At 37.7% G+C, this 18,499-nt stretch overlaps 1 pseudogene; it reads left to right on the top strand.

Moving 5' to 3' along the window:
* The window catches only part of LOC105099995 (small ribosomal subunit protein eS4, X isoform-like), a 116,083-nt pseudogene that overhangs the window by 71,788 nt on the left and 25,796 nt on the right, over positions 1 to 18,499 (top strand).

Raw genomic sequence — 18,499 nt, 5'->3', positions numbered from 1 at the left:
AAACCCCAAGTAAGATCTTTTCAAGCAGGGCATAACAGAGAAATAGGGTCAAAAGGCAAAAGGAGGCAGGGGAAGACAATCTCAGAAAGTCTGAGTCTATTTACCAACCACTTTGTGAAAACAACAGAAGAGGAAGCTCTTGAGTAATGAAATCTGAAAAGCTGTTTTGGCCCATCCTACCATCCTGAAAACAGAAAAATTCATTTCACTTAGAATGAGGCACAAACAAGGATGTGATCAAAACTCATTAGAAGTTAAAATTAAAAACAAAAAATAAAGAGCAGAATAACATCCTCTTAGACAACAAAAGCACTCCAAAAGGTCATGTGTGCAAAACATAAAAATGGTAACCTAGTATTTCAAAATAAGCTAAAAATCAATTAAGAAAATGCTGGGATCAGAGAAATGCAAATCAAAACTACAATGAGATATCACCTCACACCAGTCAGAATGGCCATCATTCAAAAATCCACAAATGACAAATGCTGGAGAGGCTGTGGAAAAAAGGGAACCCTCCTACACTACTGGTGGGAATGCAGTTTTGTGCAGCCACTGTGGAAAACAGTATGGAGATTCCTCAAAGACTAGGAATAGACTTACCATATGACCCACAAATTCCACTCCTGGGCATATATCCAGGAGGAACCCTACTTCAGGATGACACCTGCACCCCAATGTTCATAGCAGCACTATTTACAATAGCCAAGACATGGAAACAGCCTAAATGTCCATCAACAGATGAGTGGATAAAGAAGATGTGGTATATTTATACAATGGAATACTATTCAGCCATAAAAACTGACAACATAATGCCATTTTCAGCAACGTGGATGTTCCTGGAGAATGTCATTCTAAGCGAAGTAAGCCAGAAAAAGAAAAAAATATACCATATGAGATAGCTGATATATGGAATCTAAAAACATAAATACAAATCAGAAACAGACTCATAGACATAGAATACAAACTTGCAGTTGCCAAGGGGGCAGGGGGTGGGAAGGGACAGATTGGGATTTCAAAATATAGAATAGATAAACAAGATTATAATGTATAGCACAGGGAAATATATACAAGATCTTATAGTAGCTCACAGAGAAAAAAATGTGATAATGAATATATATATGTTCATGTATAACTGAAAAATTGTGCTCTACACTGGAATTTGACACATTTTTAAATGATTATAACTCAGTAAAAATTGTTTAAAAAAAAGAAAGAAAATGATGGATTTGTTGAAAGAACACATACATCATAATTAGAATCATTAGAAAAGAGAAAATAGGACTCAGAAAAGAACATAAATAAAAGAATATATCATCTCAACTAAATTTGAAGGACCAAATAAATAGATAAATAAAACACATAATGCATTAAGATAAATAGAAAATGAAAAGAATGAAATTTTTAAACTAAAAGAGTTCAGAAACTTCAGTGCCAGCCTAGATGGAGTAAAAGAGGCCAAATTTACAATCTCATATGAACAGGTTAAAAAAAAGGACAAAATACATGAAACAATGGTTATCAAGACATTAGACATCTAACAATAAAGGGCATTGATTTATGAAAAAGAGGGAACAAACAGAATGAGCCCTACCATTGTCCCAGTGTACTGCCCAAAGACAGCATCTAGGTCACAGGGAGTTCTCAGGGCAGAATACCATCAGGAGAGAGGGAAAGAAGGAGAGAGACACAGAGAGACAGAGACACAGAGAGACAGAGAGAGATCTGCAAAGGGTCCCTCTTGACTTTTCATCTGAATACTGATCAATCCATGTAGGTAAGATAACTACCCAAGCAGGGAAAGAGACCTAAAAGGATTAAAGGAAATTATTTCTATTCCTACCAGTTAGAGTGCAGAATTTAACACCAGGCATTGAGTAGAGTACTCAAAAGAGTTTTGTCACAGTATCAGGGAAAAACTAACCGTATGCTAAATGCTGCTCTGCCTACCAAAAACAAAACAAAACAAAACAAAACAAAACAAAACAAAACAAAACAAAACAAAAATTTTAAATCAGGACTGTAAAGGATGAAACTGTTTCCAAGAAATTAAATGGTGTCATTGAAAAGAAGCAATAATATTTATAACAGTACAAAAATACCCAGCACCCAACAAGGTAAAATTTACAATGCCTGTTGTCCAATCAAAATTACTAGTCATCAACAGAAAGAAGAAAGTACTACCCATGGTGAGAGGAAAAAATCAAGCAAACTGACCCAGCAATGACACAGATAGAACTAATAGATAAAGATAAAAGAATTATTATCCAGTGGTATACTGAAGTCAGATCATACTGGCTCCGAGAGCCAAGTTTTTAATTATTCTCAATTATTGGGAATTTTACAAGCCAGTTGTTAAACATGACCATCATTTAAAATTAAGTTACACAGATTTACAATTAAATAATTTATAGTCAAAGCAAAAGGTAACAAATACTAAAACTCATCACACTAGTTATTCTGCTACATTTTAGTATGATCCATGCTTCTGAGGTTAAGGTTACTGTATTTATATGGTGAAGATACTATGAAGTAATATGCTCCTATTATGCATCTCTTCCCAACTCTGCATTCAGTGATGACATGTTGGTAGCTTTAAATCAGCCATAGTTTGATAATTAAAGCACAGAAAAGTCCATATGTCACAAATCAAGGCTGTGGGTTGTTTTTGTTTTTTCTTTTTCCCAAAGAGCCAATTGCTAAACATTTGCCAGCACAACATAAATTATAACTGAATTCTCCATGTTCGAGAAACTAGAGGAACTATGGAACATGTTAAGTAGAGACATAGAAGAAAAGTAGATTAGACTTTGAAGAAAAGATTAGTGATCTGGAAGACAAAGCAATAGAAACTATCCAAAGTAGAATATATAGAGAAAAAAAAAGATTTTAAAATAAATAAATAAGTACATCATTGGTGAGCTCTAGGACAATTTTAAGTGACCTAGTATATGTGTAATTCAAGTCCCACAGTAACAAAAAAGGAGTAAACTTTTAAAAAGAAAATAATGGCCAAAAGATTGTCCACATATGATGAAAACTGAAATTCATAGGTCAGAGAACTTCAAAGAACCTCAAGTACATGAAATATTAAGAAAACTATAGCAAGGGACATCATGATCAATTACTTAAATCTAGTGATAAAGATACAATCTTAAAGTGGCCAAAGAAAAAGGCACATTACACACAGAGGAAGAGAGTCTCATCAGAAATAATGCAAGTCAGATGAACATAAAGCAATCTAACTGAGAGAAGAAATCTTTCAACCTAGAATTCTATACTCAGTAAAAATATCTTTCAAAAGAATAGGTGAGTGACTTTGGGAATGACATCAGCAAAATGCTGGCATAGGAAGTTCTGGCTCTCCCCCCCCAAAATAAAATATGAATTTGAACAACTATCCACATGTGAAAATATGTTAACAAGAGCTAAGGATTCCAGGTGAGGGATTACTGCATCTGGATGAAGCACAGAAATAAGAAAAGATACCTTAAGGAGAGAAGGAAAGATAGATTCACATTACCCCCACAACCATAAGGATCATGAATGATCAAGGAAACAAAACCACCGAAGGAACTCCAATGACTGACTCTAAAGGAATGGATATCTATGTAAGGTTCTTATAGCATACTCAACATGTATAAAATCACTTGAAGGTAAACAGTTATTATTTAAAGATGTTCATAACACCAGAAATTGACACAATATTGTAAACTGGCTATATTTCAATTTTTAAAAATGTATACTATAAACTCTAAATCAATCTTCAAAATAAAAAGAAAGAAAAGAGAACAAAGAAGTGTTGATAAGAAACCAACAAAAAAGATTAAATAGAATTATAAAAAAAAAAAATCAGTCTAAAAGACAGCAGAAAAAGAGAACAAAAACCAGACAGGATAAATGAAAAATAAATAGCAAGATGGTGTCAATCACCTTAATTATCACAATAGTTGTAAATGGTATAAACACCCCAGTGTAAAGGCAGATATTATCACTTTAAATAAAAAAAAAAGACCCAAATATTTACTAACTACAAGAAATCCATCTTACATATAAAGACATCACAATGTTGAAAGTAAAAGGAAAGGAGCAAAAACAATATACCATGCTAATACTAATAAAAAGAAAGCAAAAATGGCTATATCAACATTAGGCAAAGTTGATTTCAGAGCAGTGAATGTTACCGGGGATAAAGAAAATCATTTCATAATGATAAAGAGATCAAGTTATCAAGAGAATATAATAATATTAAAAGTTTATATGCCTAATAACAGAGTTTCAGAATAAGCATAGTGAAACCAGCAGAACTGCAAGAAAAAAAAGGTTTTCAAATTTTCAAAAAAGGAAAAGAAGCAATCCCTTTTAAAATCACATCTAAAACAATAAAATACTTTGGAATAAATCTGACCAAGAAGGTGAAAGATGTATACATGGAGAACTACAAAACATTCACTAAGGAAATTAAAGATGACTTAACAAAATGGAAACATATCCCATGCTCTTGGATTGGAAGAATCAGTATCGTTAAAATGGCCATTCTGCCCAAGGCAATCTACAGATTTAATGCAATCCCTATCAAATTACCCACGACATTTTTCACAGAACTAGCACAAATAATCCTAAAATTCATACGGAATCACAAAAGATCCAGAATTGCCAAAGCGAAATTGAAGAAAAAGAATGAGCTGGAGGAATAACCCTCCCAAACTTCAGACAGTAATACAGAGCTACAGTAATCAAAACAGAATGGTATTGGCATAAAACAGACATATGGATCAAAGGAACAGAATAGAAAGCCCAGAAACAAACCCACGACCTATGTTCATTTAATCTTCAACAAAGGAGGTAAGAATATACAGTAGAGAAAAGACTTATCAATTTAGCAAGTGGTGTTGGGAAAACTGGACAGCAGCATGTAAATCAATGAAGTTAGAACACTCCTTCACACCATATACAAAAATAAGCTCAAAATGGCTTAAAGATTTAAACGTAAGACAAGATACAATAAACCTCCTAGAAGAAAACATAGGCAAAACATTCTCTGACGTAAATCTTACCAATGTTCTTACAGGCAATAGAAATAAAAGCAAAAATTTTAAAATGGGACCTAATTAAACTTAAAAGTTTTTGCACAGCTAAGGAAACCATAAGCAAAACAAAATGGCAACCTACAGAATAAGAGAAAATATTTGCAAATGATGTGACTGACAGAGGCTTAATTTCCAGAGTATTTATACAGCCCATACAAGTTAATAGCAAAAAAACAAACAAACCAATCCAAAATGGGCAGAAGACTTAAACAAGCAATTCTCCAGTGAAGACATACAGATGGCCAATAGATACATGAAAAAATGCTCAATATCACTAATTATCAGAAAAATGCAAATCAAAACTACAATGAGGTAGTACCTCACACCAGTCAGAATGGCCATCATTCAGAAGTTCATGAATGACAAATGCTGGAGAGGATGTGGAGAAAAGGGAACCCTCCTACACTGCTGGTGGGAATGTAGTTTGGTACATCCATAATGGAAAACAGTATGGAGATTCCTCAAAAGACTAAAAATATACTTACCATATGATCTAGCAATCATGCTTCTGGTTATATACCTGGAGGGAACTCTAATTCAAAAAGATACATGCACTCCAGTGTTCATAGCAGCATTATATACAACAGTCAAGACATGGAAACAACCTAAATGTCCATCGACAAATGACTAGATAAGAAGTTATGGTATATTTATACAATAGAATACTACTCAGCCATAAAACGAATAAAATAATGCTTTTTGCAGCAACGTGGTTGGACCTAGAGATCATCATTCTAAGTGAAATAAGCCAGAAAGAGAAAGAAAAATATCATATGATATCACTCATATGTGGAATCTTAAAAAAAAAAAAAGACACTGTGAACTCATCTACAAAACAGAAACAGACTCACAGACATAGTAAACAATTTTATGGTTACCAGGGAAAGAGGATGGAAAGATATAAATTTGGGAGTTTGAGATTTACAAATGTTAGCCACTATATATAGAAATAGATTTTTAAAAGGTTTCTGCTGTATAGCACAGGGAACTAAGTTCAATATCTTGTAATAACCTTTAATGAAAAAAATATGAAAACGAATATATGTACATATATGTGTGACTGGGACATTGTGCTGCACACCAGAAATTGACACACTGTAACTGACAGCACTTCAATTAAAAAAAAAAAAAACTCTCAACACACTAGGAATAGAAGGGAATTTCCTCAGCCTGATAAAGGGCATCTATGAAAAACCTAAAGCTAACATTAATATATATTAGTGAAGAACTAAGTGCATTCTCCTTAAGATTAGGAACAAGGAAATAATGTACATTCTTACTTTTATTCAACATTGTACTGAAAGTTCTGGCCACTATAATTAGACAAGAAAAAAATCTATATTGGAAAGGAAAATGTGAAATGCATTTATTCATAATTACAATAAAATGAAAACATTTCTAAAAACCAAGTATATATGTATGCTCTAAGAAGAAAGAGTGATGAAAAAAGAAAAGAGCACATAGTGAAAGATCATTTATATAAAAGGTATGTATGGCAAATATGAAATGAAAAGATGTCATGACTTTTTAAATAATTAACTATAAAGACATAATGAATAAAGAAAAGATTAAGTAAAAAAATAGCGTGGAGTGGACAGAGAAATTCAGGACCACTCTGAGTATATTTTGTTTCATAAATTTAACTTTGGACTCATGTACATATTTTACATGGCTGTAAAAAATTAAATTTAAAAATTCATTCCAGAAAAAGTTAAAATAAAATGAAACTAAAGAACCTAAATGTGTATCCAGCTGGTCAAATAACCACATAGAGAAAGAGACCAAGCGAACTTTAAAAATAGAATTCAAATCATATTGTTGGTGAAAGGGCTGGTATTATTATTCTGAGACTGTTGTGTGTGTGTTGTGGGATAAAGCAAATGAGTAACTATGTGATATTCTATCATTCCTGTTGCAAACCGAGCATTCTCAGAATACTTAGAGAGAGAATTGGACTTTCTACAGCCACATAACTCAGGGTATCCAATTATTGTCATTCAATGTCAAAGAGATCCAAAGATTGGAGAGTCTAGAAAATTCAGGAATGTTTAGCTACATTTGGCTTCTAGGTAAATGTGAATTTACTATCTTTGGAAGTTTTCTAAAAGTAGAGTAATACTAGAAATAAAGAGATAATGACATAAAACATTCATTGAAAAGTTAAGCCCCATTTCTCTTGGCTGTTTAAAGCTGTTTAACAATAAGAGGCAATCGAGTTTAAAATAGCATGGTAAAAGGAAAGCGTTAAGAACCCTGGTTTCAAGCCCTGGATCAGTTAAGGCTGACTCTGAATTGAGGGTTGTGAACTGGGCGATCTGTATGGTCTCTTAAAGTTTTCAAACTCTGTCCTGGTCCCCAGTAAACATATGAAACGCCATCAGCAGCCTACTTTTTTCAGTCCAGTAGTTTCATTAGTAAACAAGCTGACTCATTAGCAAATGTCCAATCTCACTTGAAAGGTGTATAGTTCATATATTAAAAAAAAAATTAATGATGATCCAAAGCCTCAACAACCAGACCTCAGCAGAACATTGGCACCAATGTTTATCTGGAAGAAAAAGTAACAGAGAATATATCATTAGAGCAGATAACTACAATAAAAATCTCAGGATTGGAAAGCCTGAACAATACCAATTTACCACAAGAGTCCACAAATTGAAGGCCACGTTTGCCAGACATGGAATTCCTAAAAGGATTATCTCTGACGATGAGCCACAGTCGTCCTCAGAGGAATTTCCACATTTTGCCAAAACATGAGATTTTGAACACTTCACAGTCAGTCCACATCACCACAGAGCCAAGCCCTTTGCGAGGGGTTAGTGGTGAAAAGCTGAAAGAATGAAACTCTAAAACACATTGCACCAAGCTAAGACTAATGATAAAGTCCCCTGCCTCAGACTATTTGGAGCAAGGAATGCATTGTGGGCAACTCTCAATTCTCCTTTCCCAGTTATTATAGTGTTAGCATCGCCCGTCAGCACTACTGCCTACGTGTGGAATGCAAGGGCCTATGGCAGGGAGTCTGCACCTCACACAGATATTGTAAAACTGAGTCAAAACAGATATGATAAACAGCTCACACCACCAAGCTCTGGCCTGACCCCTTAGTCTGTCTGAAACCCTATCCCTTAAAAGTTATGGTTGACACCAAATACCGAAAAGGAAAGATTCCTGCTGGTGATGGTCTATGTTTAAAATGACACTAGAGTCCTATGGGAACATTCTAGAAAAGATCAACATTTGTTTAATTAGTGCAGCCAAGTGTGGTTTGAAAATCTAATATGCATTAAAATCTAGACCTGTGCTGATGAAGTACAGTCCTGCCTTAGTCAAAGCTTTTTCAATGGCAAGTAACAGAAGTCACTCAAGCTATCTTAAGGGGGAAAAATGAGAATTTATTGCATAAGAGAGAGGGTATAGCTCAAGTGGTAGGGCGCATGCTTAGCGTGCACAAGGTCCTGGGTTCAATCCTTAGTACCTCGTCTGAAAATAAACAATCCTAATTACCTCCCCCACTCCTACCCCCAGCCAAAATAAAATAATGGGGGAAAAAAAGAGAATTTATTGCATAGATTATAGGGGTATTTTATGGAAGCCAAGAGCAAGTAATGCAGTTGGTCCTCATGAGGGCTGTAATGAGGAACTGGAAAGATATTAGCATCAAGGCAGAATGTGGTCCTTATCTCTACCTTATTTGTATCTTTTTTGTTTCTTCTCTCTCCCTGCTTATAGCATAAGATGGCTGCCTGTGGTAGGCAACCTCCAAAATGACACTCAATGATTCTACATCTTCACATCTACAAGCTTGCACAATCCCTTACACCTAAGTGTGGACTGGACCCTGTAATTCACTTCTAATATGAAATATAACAAAAATAATAGTATGTCACTTCTAAGATTAGGTTAAAGAGAATGTGGCTTCTGTCCTGCACACTTTGACTCTTTGTTCATTCTGACTGACACCAGCTGCTGTCTTACAATCTGATCCATGAAGAGACCCACATAAGAAGAAACTGAGAGAGGCCTCCGAACGACAGCCGGTAAGAAAATGAGAAAGTCCTGTCTACAATCATATGAATTACAGTGAGTCTGGAAATGGATTCTACCAGGTGAGCTTTCAGATGAGACTGAAGCCCCAGCCAAAACCCTGATGGAAACCTGTGAGAGATCTTGAGGCAGAGGCATCTAGATAATTCACATCCAGATTCCTGCCCTGTGAAAACTGAGATAATAGACGTTTATTGTTAAAAGCCATTAAACTGGTGGGGGGATGTTTACGCATAAATAAGTAATACAGATTTTGGTACCATAACAAATACCCAGAAATACAGGAGACTTTAGAAATAAGAGGTGGATGGGGGTTAAAAGGGTTTTAAGGAGCATATTTAGAGAAAACCTGAACTGCCTTGAGCATATCTGTAGTAGAAACCTACACTTTGGGGATGCTGCCAGTGAGGGCTCAGCAAAAGAAATGAGGGGAATGTTACCGAAAACTGGAACAGGGGGATCTTTATTATGTAAGGGCAGAAAGTTTAGCAACACTGTTATCTGAGTTATATGGAAAGAAGAAAATGTTCCTACTAATAAAGCGTGTGATCTGATTAAGTAGGTTTCCAAGTAGAATGCTGAAGGTGCCACCTGGTTTCTTCTTACAAAAGTGAGAGGAAAGAGATATAGAGAGAAGGGCTGTTCAACAAAAAGAAACCAGGAATTAATGGGTTTGGTTTTTTTTTTGGTTTTTGGTTTTTTTTTTTTTTTTTTTTGGTAATTCACAGCTACTTCAGATGGCAAAAAAATTAAAGATTAAAAAAAAAAGTTTATAAGTAAGGACTAAATCAAGAGCACCGCCAGAAGAACATGGTTGAAAGATAAAGCTAGTGTTTTTAATGACTTTTTTCTAGAATGTTTTCTTTCCAGATGATGATTGAGAAGCTAATAAAAAATAAAAACAAAACGGTGCCAGGTACCACAATAGTAACAGAACTTTGTTTTCTGGGGTTTTGTTTCTCACTTTTTTTTTTTAATGGAATGTGCTGGATGTCTCTATAATTTTGTTCAGATGACTGCAGAACCTGGAAAAGCTGTTGCTGCAAATAGTGCATAACATAATGCTATTAGCCTTTTTATATAAATAAAATAAATCTACATATATATAGTTTAAATTTTTGGAAACATTAGCTGTGCTGTCAACTTTGGAAAAAGTATCCCAGTTGTACTGTGTTGGGTTGGCAATGTACAGAAATTATCAGGCATATTGGTCTAGAAATGTTCAACATACTTTTTTCCACTTGTACAGGGGTAACACATTGTATTAAATATGTAAGTTCTTATCTACACAGGTTTGATTACAGAAACTAATAAAGTATTCTCTAAATAATGAAAAAAAAGATAAAGCTCGTAGGACTATAAAACTTTCTATTCATACTTCAGAAAAAACATAAGCGGTGACTATTAGTATTACTCAGTCACACAAAAGTCTATTTACAGAGATTAAATAGTCTCTCAAACAAGAGGTCTTCTCAGAAGCTTACACACATTGTTCCTCATTTGTTTCAGCATAGGCTTAATGTGAAGAAAGGCTTTTCCTAAAGGGATTTATGAGTATGAACTTGATCTAATGGAGTGAACTCCAAGACATTCATAGGAAGCCAACAATATTTCTAAGAGAATCACATCAGCAGAAACTCTACAATCTTAGACCGAAAGGGACAGAGTCAGTACAAAATGAAAAGAGGCAGTTTGATCCCCAAAATGTAACTGGTAGGAAGCAGACTGGGAAGACTATTCGGCTGTACCATGTAACTTGCCATACAAAAAGCATAATGACTCACAGGTGCAGCCAAGATACCCAGAGAGTAGAGCCAAAGAGCCATGGAGTAGTGTTCTCAGATCTGGAGACACACTCAAGTAATTTCCAACATTTGCTTGTCCAGATTTCAGAATTGCTATAAACTAGTGACTCCTTTGTGGCTTCCATTCCCCCATGCCTTTTTGAACAGGAATGGACCAGTTAGTCTATGCTTGTCCTATAAATGTGTATTGTGTTTATGGACTTATAAGTCTACAGATTGAGAAGAAATATACTCAAGGAGCTGTACTTAAGGAAATATTCTTAAGGTGCCTCACCCAAACCTGGAACTGATTGAGATAATGGGGTTCCAGACTTTGAACTGGTGCTGCAATGCCATACTTCTGAGTAGGGGTGAGTGTACCTTGCATGTAGGAGGGACAAGAATAATTGGGATAGGGTAGACTGTGGTAGGAAGCCTCTAAGATGATCTGCCTTATCTGCCTCCTGATATTTACAGCCTTGTGTAATCATCTACCGTTGAGTGTGGAATGGACCTAGTCACTTCCTTCTAGTGGACATAATATGGCATAAGTGATGATATATCACTTCCAAGATTAGGTTACAAAGAGAGTATAGCTTCCGTTCTGTGTATTCTCTCTCTTCCACTCACTTGTTTTCTGACGGAAGCAAGCTTCCCTATGGAGAGCCTCCTCAAGCAAGGAACTTCGGGAAGCCCCTGACCAACAACCAAGGAACTGAGACCCCCTGTCTCATAGCACATGAGGAACTGAATCCTATCAGCAACTCTGTGAGTGAGAAAGGAAACAGACCCTACCTTAGCCATTGCTTCAGTTAAGTCCACTGCCCTGGTCAATCAACGTATACAGAACCTGGATTGCAGCCTTGTTAGGGACAATAAGGTAAAGGTGTATATCTAAGCCATTCCTAGATTTCTGACCCACGGAAACTATGAGATAATCAATGTTTCTTACTTAAAACTGTTAACTTTTAGGTGATTTGTTCTGCAGTAATAAATAAGTTAATACAATGGCCCTGTACCTATTACTCTGGCACCACCAACTAATAGCAGTGTCTTACTCCAAAATTTCCAAGAGAAAGTCTGATTGGCCCGGATTGGCTGGGGTGTCCACTATCAGTACAAACAGCTATGGCCATGGAGGAAACAAAGTTGTTTGGTACAATTATAGCCACAGTGCTTCAGTCCTGTAAGTAGAGATGAGCTCTTAGAGAAAAGGAAATGGGCTAGGAAAAAGTCTCTCTGAAAAGGAAATTCACAACTAGTGGGGAAGATAAAAAACTTGAAGTGAACAAAGGCTACCCAGGGCAATAAAAGATTAACTCCAGGCCCCATGTCCCTACCACCTCGAACCCAAAGTCTAGGGCTGTGTCTAGTGTGGCTCTAAGACAACCAGGAAGCTCTATTACTAGCATTACTTTGTTTGCTGGGGTTTATTTTAATCCACTAAGCTAGTTGTTGAGCAGAGTGCTGAGAAAACGATCGATTGATTGAATCCATTTGTTGACACAACAAGAAAAGGAGGAAAGCAGGTGTCACACTAGAAAACAAATGCACCTCTTTGACAGAAAGAAAATCTCTACAATGTTAGCCCTTTACAAGGCATGACTGCTCCAGTGAATCCTCTTTAGAATAGTGTCTTCTTATGATTGAACAACAGCAACCAAAAAAAAAAAAATGTTGGACAGAGGATTATTAAGGACTAAAGATCTCTCTGAGACCAGAAGCGTCAGGGTTGGATGATGTCAAGAAAAGAACTTCTCATTCCTATCCTTGCTGCTAGAGAGTACGTATTACCAAAATGCTGGCCCCAGAAAGTACAAAAACAAGAGGGAACTAGCAAAGGTTAAGGATTGACAGTACAAAGCCGTGTGAGAAGAAAACCTAGAAATAGATCAGAAATGGGCTTTAAGTCTAGACTCACCAGACAATATAGTCTGATGATTTATAGCATTAATTTATACCTAGGATTTTGAAAGTGAAATTTAAAAATTAGAAATAGAAATTCAAAGAGTATGCTTCTAACCTGTCATCAAGATAAACTGGGACAGAGAAAAAACTATAATCATCACCTGCGTAATCCCACCCTATCTCCTCACCACTACCAAAAAATTTTTTTCTCCAAGTCTTTGTCACAACCCTGTTCTGTGACATCACTGGTAATCCACAGTGATAATAACACCATTACTAGTAATATCAGCAACAGCTACTATTTACTGAGTCCTGACCACGTCTTAAGCAACGAAGTAAGCACCTTTGGTATACAAATCACCTAAATCTCATATGAATATAACGTGGGTACTTTTAAGTTCTCCATTCAGTAGATGAAGAAATTCATCTAAGGCTGAGAGAGATTTATAAAACCTGCCCAAAGATGCACAGCTGGAAAATGAAAAGGCTGGAATTTAAACTAACTTCAAAGTCCACGGCCACTATGTTAGCTGGCCTCCCCTGAAAGTGCACTCGCTAAGCACTTGCAAGCTATCATTGTGCAAAGGGCTCTGCTTACATGACCTCAGCAGATTCTCACAGCAGCCAATAAGGTAGGTTTGGTTGTACCATTTCACAAAACAAGAATCTAAGTAAATGCACCAATCACCAGGCTATTATCTATTGACCCTCTAGCTAAAATCAACCACTACTTGAGTCACTCACATGTGCAGAGTGAATACTTAACAAGAACAAGCTTTGTAGACAGCGTCTTTCAGGATGACCATAATGGGTGAACAATGTACAAATATCATACAGGGAACCCCTAGTTTCATGGAATACCTAACTCATGGTAAACTGTTTCTCTTTGTCTTATTTTAGACGTCAAAGAAGACTCTTTTCTGCTGTGTACCCACTTAAACAGATCCTACGCAGAAGTCCATGGGTGTTTCAGGAACAAGCAGGACAGATGTAACTGCTGGGGTGGGGTGGAGGACGATAACCAGCAGACTGTCATGCTTATGTTGTTCTGTGCTGACATCTGATTTGGCTATTCTTATCTGTGTTTACATGTCCCATTCATCTGGTTCAACCAGACAAGGTTTTATTAATATTATTGATGGTTGCTATAACAATAAGCATGTGAATATAGTTTAGCTATGAAACTGTGACAAGTATTTGGTTGATCACAGTCCGTAAATTGCATCAGAGGGATGATCTCCAGAGGTGAAGGGAGATGGAACAGGACATCACCGGATGGACACTTACTTTGATCTCATTGAGGAAACTTACATAGTGATTTCTCCAGGAAAAGTTCCTTTCCAGGGGCTTCCTCTGGAAATTTGGAGCTGTTTGACCCTTGGAGAAAAGCCAGTAACCCAATCAAAGATTCTTCCTAGACTGTAAATAGCATTCTGAGTTTGCATCCTGCGTTTCCATTACTCTCCCTCTCCTGATCTTCTCAGTCCCTTCAGTTTTCAGGACATTAATAGAATAGTCAAATACCAGAAATTGGCTGATCTTCCTTTGCTGCTTTTAGCTCTGGCTTCTTAGGTGACATTCCTTTGGACTGCAGATACTTGCCGAAATTTATCCGAATATTGTAAGGAGGGAGAAAACAGGGAAAGACAGTGGATATAGAAGACAGGTAATCTCTGTCACTGAGGAAGCTGTGGTCTTATTTAAGGGGTAGGATGACTGAAGGCATTTAGGTTTAGGTTTAGGTTTAGAACTTTGAGTTTTATCACCAGGAAAATCCAGGGTAAAACAGGATGAGTTAGCCACTCCATAAAGTCAGCCTGGGAAATTCACTTAATCTATATAGAACTCATTTCTCCCACCTGTAAAAATGAATTTAAATTTTTAATTTCTTTTCCTTAATTTGTAATAATCCATATTCAATAGGAGAAAAAAATGCATGGAATCTTTAAAAAGGAGTACAGAGATGCCAGCATGTCTGATCCTTAGAGGATTAGCTCCAGAGAGACAGGAAATTGGGACCTTTTGGTGAAACACCTCAACGTTCATGATTTCAAAAATGTAGTTTCTCCCTGTGGTGCACCTGTAGTCCCTTTGAAGCAGTGGAGTACCATTTAACAAGCTGACTCCCTGAAGGTGTCTAGTGATTCCCATGATATAGCTTACACACTAGAAGAACCTGATTCAACAAATTTTGAACAACCGGTCTTAAAACTCCCAACACACAGCTGCACGTTTAGGATGAATAAAAGATGATCAGTAAAGTATTTTGATTTCAAGGGTTTACCACTGAAGTACAGCAAAGAAGATGTCAGATTAACGTGTCCCATTTAATGCACTGGTAGGGAAGGGGGGAGAGAGAGGGCTGGGGAAAAGACAGTCAAGTCACCCTATGTTGATTTCATACCACCATCCCTCTTCCAGTGAGAGAAGAGCAGCCACTGAGCTTAGGGTCATCCATTCTTCATTTTCTCTAAAGAAACAGAAGTGCTATAAGAATTAAAGGCTGGTGCGGAGGAAGGGTGCACTCAAAAGCCTCCCCCCTCCCGATTTAGAACATAGTTGGGAGAAGGTAGGAGCAGAGACTTCTCCTCCAGGATGGTAGCAAAGGCAACACTATCCCCCCACCTTGGCTCAGCTCAGTCAACAAAGAAAAAGACACTCCACCCAAGGCACTGTCAGAGCACATGGGCTTTGTGTGAATGAGGCCAAGGAGACAGCTGTGATTCTGTGAGGCCAATAGATGACCCATCACTTTCCTTTCTGTGTCCAAGAATGCTTGGGGCATGTTATGAGTTGAATTGTGTCCTTAAAAAAAAAAAAAAAAAAAGATATATTGATGTCCAAACCCCTGGTACCTGTAAATGTGACCTTATTTGGAAATAAGTTCTTTTCAGATGTAATCAAGTTAAGATGAGGTCTTACTGAATTAGAACGAGCCCTAATCTAATGGCCGGTGTCCTTATAAGAAGAGGAAATCTGGACACAGAGACACACAAGAACAACATGTGATGACAAAAACAGAGATTAGAGTGATGCATCTGTAAGCCAAGGAATGCTAAGAATTACTGGCAACCACCAGAAGCTAAGAGAAAGGCATGGAACAGACTCTTCCTCCGACGGAACCTTTCCGACACCTTGATCTTGGAATTTTGACCTCTAAACTGTGAGAGAATAAATTTCTGTTGTATTAAGCCATCCAGTTTGTGGCAGTTTTTCAAGGCAATCCTAAGACACCAATAAAGTGGTCAAGGGTCTGTCCTTGGTGAAATAGTGAAGTAGGTACCTCTGGAAAATTCTTGCCTGATTTATTGAACTCACCTCATTCCATTTTGCTCACCTTCCCTCTATGCTAGAGATATAATACTAAAATTCAAACCCTTCGGTGGCTCCCCACAGTTTGCACATGATAGAAGCAGACCTACAAAGCACTGCCAGACATGGACACTGTCTGTCTTTATAGCCCTCTCTCACCTCAGTCATTGTACTTATAGTCCCTTAAAACCACACGTCTTTTCCTTGGTGACTTCACACAGATGTGTTCTTTGCCAGTGTAAAGACTCAACTCAAATATCACCTCCCTAGGACGCCTTCCTGCACCTCTGCAGGTGAAGAATTTGTATGATCTCTGTTCTCCGGCATAAGGCTTCAAACACTCTTGAAATTTCCTGAGTGATAGAAGAGTCTTTGTTATGCTCCTGATATGACTCACGGTAGGTCCTTAGATAGCTCCAGGATGGAGGCAGGTCACCAGAAGAAGGCTGGGACTTTCAGTCACCGGACCTTCAGGGAATGAAGCAGAACTGGAGACTGAATTCAGTCATGTGGCCAGTGACTTAATCAATCATGCCTGTGTAATGAAACCCCAATAAAAACTCTGGGTACCAAGCTCATGAAGCTCCCTGATTGGTGAACACTCTGACGTGCTGGGAGGGTGATGCACCTTGACTCCAGCAGGACAGGGTGTGGAAGCTCTGTGCTCCCTCCCAGAACCCATCCTAGGTGTACCCTTTGTGGAAAACCTATAATCACAATACAGCACTTTCATGAGTTCTGTGAGCTGTTCTAGCACATTCTCAAACCTGAGGGGACAGTGGAAACCCTCAAATTTATAACCAGTCAGTCAGAAGAGCAGGTGGCGTGGGGCTCCTCAAAATGCAGCTAGCATGTGAAGTAAAGGCAGTCTTGCGGAGGACTAACACTTGAATCTGTAAATCTGCTAACTCCAAGTGGTTAGTGTCAGAACTGCACTGTTGGGTTTTGAAACAGAACCACTTCCCAGTCCTCTCGTCCCCCTCGTCTCCAGCTGGCACGAGAATCTGTGCTGGTTTTGCATGTCCGCAAAGAACTCTCCTCCACGATCAATCCATGTTGTCTCAGTGGGAGAATCCTGTTTCTTCAACTCCAAAACAAGCATTTGACCCAGACCTGGCCAATAAGAGTATTCCACTTCCCCTGGTAGCTTTAGGATAGGCATGTGATCCCAGAAAGCACAAAGAGATCAGTCTGACAGAGAACATCCTCTTTCCATTAGGGTTGTTAAGCAGATAATAAGCAAGACTACAGCTGCCTAATCCATCCTTGGCACCATTTGCAGAAAATTTGCCTGAGAATGATGTCAACACATATTAAAAAGAGGAGCTGAGAGACAACTGTCTTCATAGAGTTCTTGACACCCTGAATATAGCTGCGTTTGAAACCAGAAATACCTCCTGGACCTCCTAGTTATGCTAATCAGTAATTCTTTTCTTCAAGTTGTTTTGAGCTACGTTTTCTATCACTTGCAACCAAAGACTCTTGACAATAGACCATCCTTCCAAAACCCACTCCTGGCTCTCATTTCTACCATCACACTCATTATAATTGTCGATTTGTTTGCCTAGCTCAGGAGAACAGTGACCATGTCTTATTTGTCTTTAAAAGTCTTCAATACCCACCTTGATGCCTAGAAAGGTAGTGTCCAACACCTTTTTTTTTTTTTTTGAGTGAATGTTGGGTAACAAGCCACTTCTTTCCCAAGTGCTCATATCCTCCCTCCTGGAATCCCCTTCTCCCCTTCACCTTCCCTCTCAGCACAGACTTATTCACAGGGTAACAGAGGGAAAGAAGGTCCCAGTGTAGAAATTGAAAGAATTGGATTGTAGTCCTTGTTCTGCTTTTTTTTTTTTTTTTTTTTTGAGATATGTAACCTTAGCTGATTCTCTTCTCTCTGTCTAGTCTCAGTAAAGTGAGCAATATCTGAAGATCCTCTAAAGAAAAACCTTGCATGGCTCTGGTACCTGCTAAACTTTCACTAAGAACTAAAGCAATACCTGTTAAGGACTAAGCTACAAGTTTTCCCTAGAACCACTGCATTTTAATAGATGGTTTCTATCTATTAAAGACTAAGAAACCTTAAAGGGTGGAATGATAAGCTACAGATAAAGCTACCTGGTAGGCGTGCCCAGCTCAGTGGCCCCATACATCACATCTTCCTTGGGTGTTGCTCTTGGAACCACTACTGGAAAGATACAGGATGGGACTAACAGCAAAAGATAGAATCTGGTCAAGTCTCTTCAATAGGTACACTTACCCCATTCCCAACTCAAATCATCAGAACTAGACCATAAACTGGAACTCGCCCAAAACCCACTGGTGGGATAAATGGCTCATTCCATGACATTGACACTGTGTCCC

This window comes from Camelus dromedarius, chromosome 23 (assembly GCF_036321535.1).
Source record: "Camelus dromedarius isolate mCamDro1 chromosome 23, mCamDro1.pat, whole genome shotgun sequence".
Taxonomy (NCBI): domain Eukaryota; kingdom Metazoa; phylum Chordata; class Mammalia; order Artiodactyla; family Camelidae; genus Camelus; species Camelus dromedarius.
The sequence above is the reverse complement of the archived record's forward strand: the minus strand, read 5'-3'. Positions and strand labels throughout refer to the sequence as shown.